This window comes from Ipomoea nil, unplaced genomic scaffold (assembly GCF_001879475.1).
Source record: "Ipomoea nil cultivar Tokyo-kokei standard unplaced genomic scaffold, Asagao_1.1 scaffold0529, whole genome shotgun sequence".
In the NCBI taxonomy this organism is placed as follows: Eukaryota; Viridiplantae; Streptophyta; class Magnoliopsida; order Solanales; family Convolvulaceae; genus Ipomoea; species Ipomoea nil.
The window spans coordinates 15,139-23,426 of NW_017616957.1; positions in this window are offsets into that span (position 1 = coordinate 15,139).

The window sequence follows — 8,288 nt, forward strand, 5'->3', positions numbered from 1 at the left end:
GGGTGGTCAGGTGGGGGTTCGTCCCCCCACCGGCTACCCGCAGGTACACACATTCCTTGGCACTTTCCCAACCCGGGAGTTCATCACTTTTACCCAAAATCAAGTCCAAACACATCCCAACAGATATTAACAACAATATGGACTTGAACCACAAGAATTTAAGCCAAGAAACAACACAATTACACTCTAGATGCAAACCCTAGACATGCCAAGATTCAAGACCAGAACACATAGTAAATCAAGAACATCAAGACCCTTAAGAACAACAAGACACTATCACATAAAACCTTAATAACAAGCTCTAGACATGCCTAAACAAAAGATCATGCATATAACCACACACGAATATCAGGATCAACAAGATTATCAATCAATCACAACATATACCCTAAGATAAGCTCTATCAAGACACAATCATAAGATCATACATATGATTATCAAAGGAGCCAATAAATAAGATATAGCAAGGAAAATAGGTTTTGTAAGACATGGGTTACCTTTTAATTAAACTTCTCACAACTTCCTAGGATCTTTCCTCAAGGTCCTTTCCCTAGTCGATCTTCCCTAGGCTTTGTAATGGGGAATTCTTTGATTATCTTTTGGGGAGGGATTCTCGAGTGAGGGGATAGGGATGGGTGGAAGGGGTTCTAAATGCCTTCTAATCCCCTTTAAATAGATTTAGGATTCCCAGTTTGAATCTGAACAGGTAAGAGGTTTAGGACTCCTAATACGAATCTGAAAAGGCAAGAGGGTCCTCCTTATTTTATCTAAAAGGCTAACGGGATTTATTTTAGACAAGGGTCCACAATCCATCATGGACCATATTAATTAATTAAGGGATCCTGACCAAATTAAATTCTTTTTAACAATTCTTTAACGGAGTTAATTGAATAATTAATTCAGGTTTAAGTGTCGTAACACGGGGTGTTACAGGAGTACAGGGTGGTCTGGAGGTACATGTTGGAACTAATATATAGTTGGCGAGGCATAAAGGTTGGGACTTGGTATAAGGTTGGAACATGGACGTGTTTGTTGTTGTTGTTTGTTATTATTGAGTCTTATTGACGTCTTGTCTTGTGGTCATAACTTGCATGCTTGTGTGTTTATGTGCCTTGTCGTGTCAAGTCTGTTGATGTGTCTTGAGTCTTATTCCTAGTTTTAAAACTAGAGTTGTTCAGGACTATATTTATGTATTCCCATGTCTCAAAATGGTTTTCCTATATTTATATGCTTATGGTACTCAACAGGTGGGAGTGGGTTGCTTAGAATTATTCTATAACGGTTGTGATATCGCATGTTTTTTCAGGTACTGATTAGTTGGCCGAGAGCGCGCTAGAAGGAGCTGCGGTTCCTAGCTTAGTTAGACGGCCTGTGAGCCATGCTTAAATTTGGATAATGATTATGGTTTATGCTTTGTTTAGTTAGTTTTGGCCTGTGCATCTACGTTCTCAAGCTTAGATGTGGCATAGCACCCCAACACTTATGTTTAGCTTCCATTCTGTTTTGGGTATTAATGATAGGATTATCCTTATTTCGTAATCTTTAATGATTTTAAATTATGCTGGAAATTGGGGGTGTTATAGTAACCCACCACTACGCATTGAGTATAATATAGTATATATATAAGAAAATCATTTGAGACTTGCTTATCCATTTGCGTGAGGCCGTGCGTGAATAGGAGTGCGAATAAGAGGGCAAAAATTCAGCATTTGTGAGGAGTTCAATTAATCATTCAACAATTCTAGAGAGAAGTTCTTAGAGGTAGCTTTAGGTTTAGGCTCGATTACATTTTCTTTTCTAGGGTTTTAGCCTCAAATCTAGATGTTTTGCAAGGAAGCTTGAAGATTTGGAAAGCTTGTGGATTGGGTTTTCGTCTTCTACAAACATTGGAAGGGATCTAGCTTCATCTTGGGTGAAATCTAACCTTTGATCTTCATTGTTTAAATCTTGTTCATCCATTTCATATTTGCTAGATCTTGCTCATTATCATGTTTGGCTAAAGTCCTAGGGGCAAGGATTGTTGTTTATATTGCGTTTGATGGATTCGTAATGTCATTTGTGATTCTTGATTGTTGTTGGCTTACTTGTCTTGTTGGAAGTGAGTTTTGTGTGGACTAGTGTGTGAGGTGCGCAACTCGCCCATTAGATCTAGGATGAGTGCATTGGCAAGAGATTGTGATGTACTCTAGCCTTACCACATGCATTTCCCGCCCTCAGATACGAGTGGATAAGGTCCGGAAAGGGATGTACGCAAGATGTTTGTTATAATGCCTCTTAAAGAAGAATAGTTCCTTCGAGTGGCGTTAAGACCGAATCGTTGTATTCTTTCTTTTTTTTAAAAAAAATTATTTTGAAATTATTTTTTTAATAATTGAATTGGTAACCTATAAAAAAAATGTCAATTACCTGCTAAAAATGCGAATTGAACAAATTTAGTAGGTAAGTGTGGTTAAATAGCGTTTAATTTAGTTCATGGTGGGAATTGAGCATTTGTCCAATAGTACATGGGCCTATTTGACACTTCTCCCATAAAATTATAATGGTAATTAAACTACTACAAAAAAAAGGCGAATATAGCGATGGCTTTAGCGACGGACGAATTTCGTTGCTAATATAGTGACGGAATAGCAACAACGTAGTGACAGATTTAATCTTTTTTGTTAAATAGACTTCTAGTGACGGTTTAGCGCCAGACTAGCGACGGGTATTGCGACGGAACATTGATGTCGTCAAATGCGTAGCTAATATTATCGAGAATTTTTTGCGCAAAAACTAGAGTGAGATTAGCGACAGTCTTTTCGTGGGCTTATTTATTAATTTTAATAGCCACGGATATACTAATCCGTCACAAAGGCTACGAACGGGAGAATGTTAAATACCAAACCTATTTTTTTTATAGAATCTAGCGACGGAAGTTTTAATCCGTCGCTAGATCGAGACGGATGTTAAACCCTAAACCTATTTTTTTATATAATCTAGCGACAAAAGTTTTAATCCGTCGCTAGAGAGAGACGGATGTTAATACCGTCTCTGGATTTGACTAATCAAGTTACTAGCTCTAAGGGTTTTGGAATCAGCTATTGTCTCCCCTAACGCGTCTCTCATGCCCACTGCTCGCTGCCTCGATATTCCTCTAATTGCCCACCCGCGACGGCGTCGCTTCCCCTGCCGCCGACGAGCCGCTGTACTTCTCTGCCGACGGCGTCGCTTCCCCTGCCGCCCACGAGCCATTGCACCTCTCCGCCGACGGCATCGCTTCCCCTGCCACTCACCAGCCGCTGCACTTCTCCGGAGGTAGTCGCTTTCCCTGCCGCCTACTCCGGTACGTTTATACTTTATTGTCGGTTTTCTGTTTGTAAATCTGCTGTGTTTTACATTAGCCACGAGCCGTTGACGCTTACTTACATATGGCGCTGTTTTCATCGCATAAATTATGTTTGTCTTGAATTTTTTCTTTTAGACCGTTGTGTTAATTTGTTTCGTTTGGAACTGTGCATTCTTATTTGTTTCATCTACGAGTCTGCTTAGCCAAGTGCTTTAGAGTTTATTTGCCTCCATCTACGACTCTGCTTCACATATTTTGTATGGAGTTGTGTTTTACATTACCCATTACTGTTGTTTCTTCTCATTGACTTATTCCCAACACCTAGCCATATTTCTCTCACAATAAAAGAATAAACCTTCTTCTTGACTAGGACAATTTCTTGTACTAAAACCAGTACAACTTGCTACTGGTTACAGTGATTTAGAAACATAACAATACAAGTTTTTCTTTTTCTAGCATGATGTCTCTTTCTATACAAGAGGCATGCTGTGTGTTAGATGAGACTGAAAACTAATGTACCATACAAAAAAATGTATTACTTTCCTTTGGTTCCTCGACTGCAGAGGTTGTATGCATCTAATGCAGCAATTGATACGAAGTGGCAAGCAAATTTAGTTGAAGATGGAATCATGTGTCATCCCTCAGACTCGCATGCTTGGAAGCATTTTAACGACATTTATCCTGACTTTGCATATGAAATTTGAAATATCAGGTTAGGTCTGTGCACCAATGGTTTTCAACCGTTTGGACAATCAGGACAACAATATTCCTCATGGCCTATGATATAAACAACGTACAACTTGCCTCCTTGGATGTGTATGAAGGAGGAGTATATGTTCTTAACCGTATTGGTTCCAGGTACAAACAATCTAAAAGAGAAGATATATGTTTTTTTACAACCGCTTATTGCGGAGTTAAACCAATTATGGGCAGTCAGTGTTCAAATATATGATATTTCAAAGAAGCAGAATTTTTAGATGCGAGCTACCCTTATGTGGAGAGTTAGTGATTTTCCTGCATATTCGATGTTATCCAGGTGGAACACTACTAGGAGGTTAGTTTGTCCATATTTCATGGATAAGTCAGATGCCTTCATCCTAAAACATAGTGGTAAGCAATCGTGGTTTGACAATCATCGAAAATTTTTGCCACCCAATCATCCATTTTGCAGGAATAAGACAACGTTCTTTAAGAACAAAGCGGTTACGACTAAGGCACAGCTTGTTCGGTCAGGATATGATATCCTTGCAGAGATTGAAACTTTAGGCCTTAAGAAGGTCACTGAAATTAGAATATTAATTTCATTAATTAAATCTAACAGAATACAATTACAAAATATATAAAGAATAAGTTAACGAGAGTTCTCCTAACAGACAGAGAAGCTCAAGTCAACCTATCCTAAGCCACAAAATAAAACCATATAATATAAATAAATAACCCTGACTAATACACCCCCTCAAGCACAAGGTTGGTGCGAGACAACATTGAGCTTGTCACGGAGTTGCGCGAACCGTGGCCCTGCCAACGGTTTGGTGAAGATGTCTGCAAGCTGGTCTTTAGTTGACACAAAATTGACGACGAAGTCTCCCGAGGCAACCTTGTCCCGAACAAAGTGGTAGTCAATCTCGACATGCTTTGTCCGTGCATGAAAGACCGGGTTTGCACACAAATATGTCGCACCTAGGTTGTCACACCACAAAGTGGCTAGATGAGAGGAATGCAGTCCAAGCTCCTTCAGCAGAGAGACGACCCAAGTTACTTCCGCGGACACATCCGCTAGGGCTTTGTACTCTGCCTCGGTGGAGGAGCGTGCTACCGTGCGCTGCTTCCTGGATAGCCATGAAATTAGGTTGGTCCCGAGGAACACAGCATAACCGCTTGTGCTCTTCCGGTCAATTGGACAACCTGCCCAGTCGGAGTCTGAGAATGCCTGGATAGTCGTGGACGCGGACGGAGAGATACGCAAGCCATAGTCTAGAGTGCCTTTGATATAACGCAACACTCTTTTAGCCAAACCCCAATGGTTGTCTGTTGGCGCATGTATAAACTGGCAGAAACGATTTACCGAGTAGGACAAGTTTGGCCTCGTAATCGTTAAATACTGGAGTGCCCCTACAATGCGTCTGTACTGAGTGGGGTTGTCGAAGGGAGCGGCATCTGAAGACACTGATACTGTGACAGCAGCTGGAGTGGTGAGCGGCTTACAGTCGAGCATCCCGGCACGATTAAGTAGATCTGTCATGTACCGTCTCTGGGACAAAATCATTCCGCCAGCTGCTGATATGGTCTCGATCCCTAAAAAGAAGCCTGGTTTACCAAGATCTCGAATCTTGAAAGCCGAGGCAAGTCGGTGTAGCAAAGTGTGCATCAATGTCTCATCGTTGCCCATCATGATGATATCATCTACATAGACAAGTAGATATACCCGAGATGCAGCGGCAGTGTAGTGAAATAAAGAGACATCAGTTTTCGACGCTGTGAACCCTGCAAGAATCAAGAAGTCATGTAATCTCTTAAACCAGGCCCTTGGGGCCTGTTTTAGCCCGTATAGTGAGCGCTGCAAGTGACACACATGGCCCGGGTGTGTCGGATCTTCATATCCTGGTGGCTGTTTCATGTAGACTGTCTCAGCCAGATGCCCATTTAGAAAGGCGTTATGGACATCTAACTGACGCATCGTCCAACTGGAGGAGATAGCAAGAGAAAACAGCAGCCGAACTGTAGTCGGCTTTACCACCGGGCTGTAGGTGTCAAAAAAGTCCTCGCCGGCTACCTGGTTGAAGCCTTTGGCCACCAAGCGTGCCTTATAGCGCTCAACTGTACCGTCTGCCCTGCGTTTTGTGCGGAACAACCACTTACAGCCAATGATGTTCATGTGTGGGGTCGGTGGCACTAAACGCCAGGTGCTGTTGTGTAGCAAGGCGTTGAACTCCTGATCCATGGCGTCACGCCATTCGGGATGCCCTACAGCCTGGGAATAACACGTAGGATCAGTGGTTACAGTAAGTGCCTGAAAGGACTCATCCGTGCCCCTAGTCTGATGTCGAAGACGCATAGTGTGGCCTCGTTCTTGAGGTTCAGTGCGCTGCCGTTTAGCCCTGCGCCGTGGTGGCCGGGTGATGGCTAACGGCCCAGGCTCAAAGGCTAATGGCATAGGTTCAGACTCTGAGACCCCCGGTGTGACATGCGGGCGTGGGGCCAGCTGAGCCAGCCTCGGGATTATGGGCCCAGAGGCCCACGGTGTAGACTCCGGAGTAGCAGACGGGGCGGGGGTCCCAATGCAAAAAGGGAACATTAATTAGAATATTAATTTCATTAATTAAATCTAACAGAATGCAATTACAAAATATATAAAGAATAAGTTAACGAGAGTTCTCCTAAAAGACAGAGAAGCTCAAGTCAACCTATCCTAAGCCACAAAATAAAACCATATAATATAAATAAATAACCCTGACTAATACACCCCCTCAAGCACAAGGTTGGTGCGAGACAACATTGAGCTTGTCACGGAGTTGCGCGAACCGTGGCCCTGCCAACGGTTTGGTGAAGATGTCTGCAAGCTGGTCTTTAGTTGACACAAAATTGACGACGAAGTCTCCCGAGGCAACCTTGTCCCGAACAAAGTGGTAGTCAATCTCGACATGCTTTGTCCGTGCATGAAAGACCGGGTTTGCACACAAATATGTCGCACCTAGGTTGTCACACCACAAAGTGGCTAGATGAGAGGAATGCAGTCCAAGCTCCTTCAGCAGAGAGACGACCCAAGTTACTTCCGCGGACACATCCGCTAGGGCTTTGTACTCTGCCTCGGTGGAGGAGCGTGCTACCGTGCGCTGCTTCCTGGATAGCCATGAAATTAGGTTGGTCCCGAGGAACACAGCATAACCGCTTGTGCTCTTCCGGTCAATTGGACAACCTGCCCAGTCGGAGTCTGAGAATGCCTGGATAGTCGTGGACGCGGACGGAGAGATACGCAAGCCATAGTCTAGAGTGCCTTTGATATAACGCAACACTCTTTTAGCCAAACCCCAATGGTTGTCTGTTGGCGCATGTATAAACTGGCAGAAACGATTTACCGAGTAGGACAAGTTTGGCCTCGTAATCGTTAAATACTGGAGTGCCCCTACAATGCGTCTGTACTGAGTGGGGTTGTCGAAGGGAGCGGCATCTGAAGACACTGATACTGTGACAGCAGCTGGAGTGGTGAGCGGCTTACAGTCGAGCATCCCGGCACGATTAAGTAGATCTGTCATGTACCGTCTCTGGGACAAAATCATTCCGCCAGCTGCTGATATGGTCTCGATCCCTAAAAAGAAGCCTGGTTTACCAAGATCTCGAATCTTGAAAGCCGAGGCAAGTCGGTGTAGCAAAGTGTGCATCAATGTCTCATCGTTGCCCATCATGATGATATCATCTACATAGACAAGTAGATATACCCGAGATGCAGCGGCAGTGTAGTGAAATAAAGAGACATCAGTTTTCGACGCTGTGAACCCTGCAAGAATCAAGAAGTCATGTAATCTCTTAAACCAGGCCCTTGGGGCCTGTTTTAGCCCGTATAGTGAGCGCTGCAAGTGACACACATGGCCCGGGTGTGTCGGATCTTCATATCCTGGTGGCTGTTTCATGTAGACTGTCTCAGCCAGATGCCCATTTAGAAAGGCGTTATGGACATCTAACTGACGCATCGTCCAACTGGAGGAGATAGCAAGAGAAAACAGCAGCCGAACTGTAGTCGGCTTTACCACCGGGCTGTAGGTGTCAAAAAAGTCCTCGCCGGCTACCTGGTTGAAGCCTTTGGCCACCAAGCGTGCCTTATAGCGCTCAACTGTACCGTCTGCCCTGCGTTTTGTGCGGAACAACCACTTACAGCCAATGATGTTCATGTGTGGGGTCGGTGGCACTAAACGCCAGGTGCTGTTGTGTAGCAAGGCGTTGAACTCCTGATCCATGGCGTCACGCC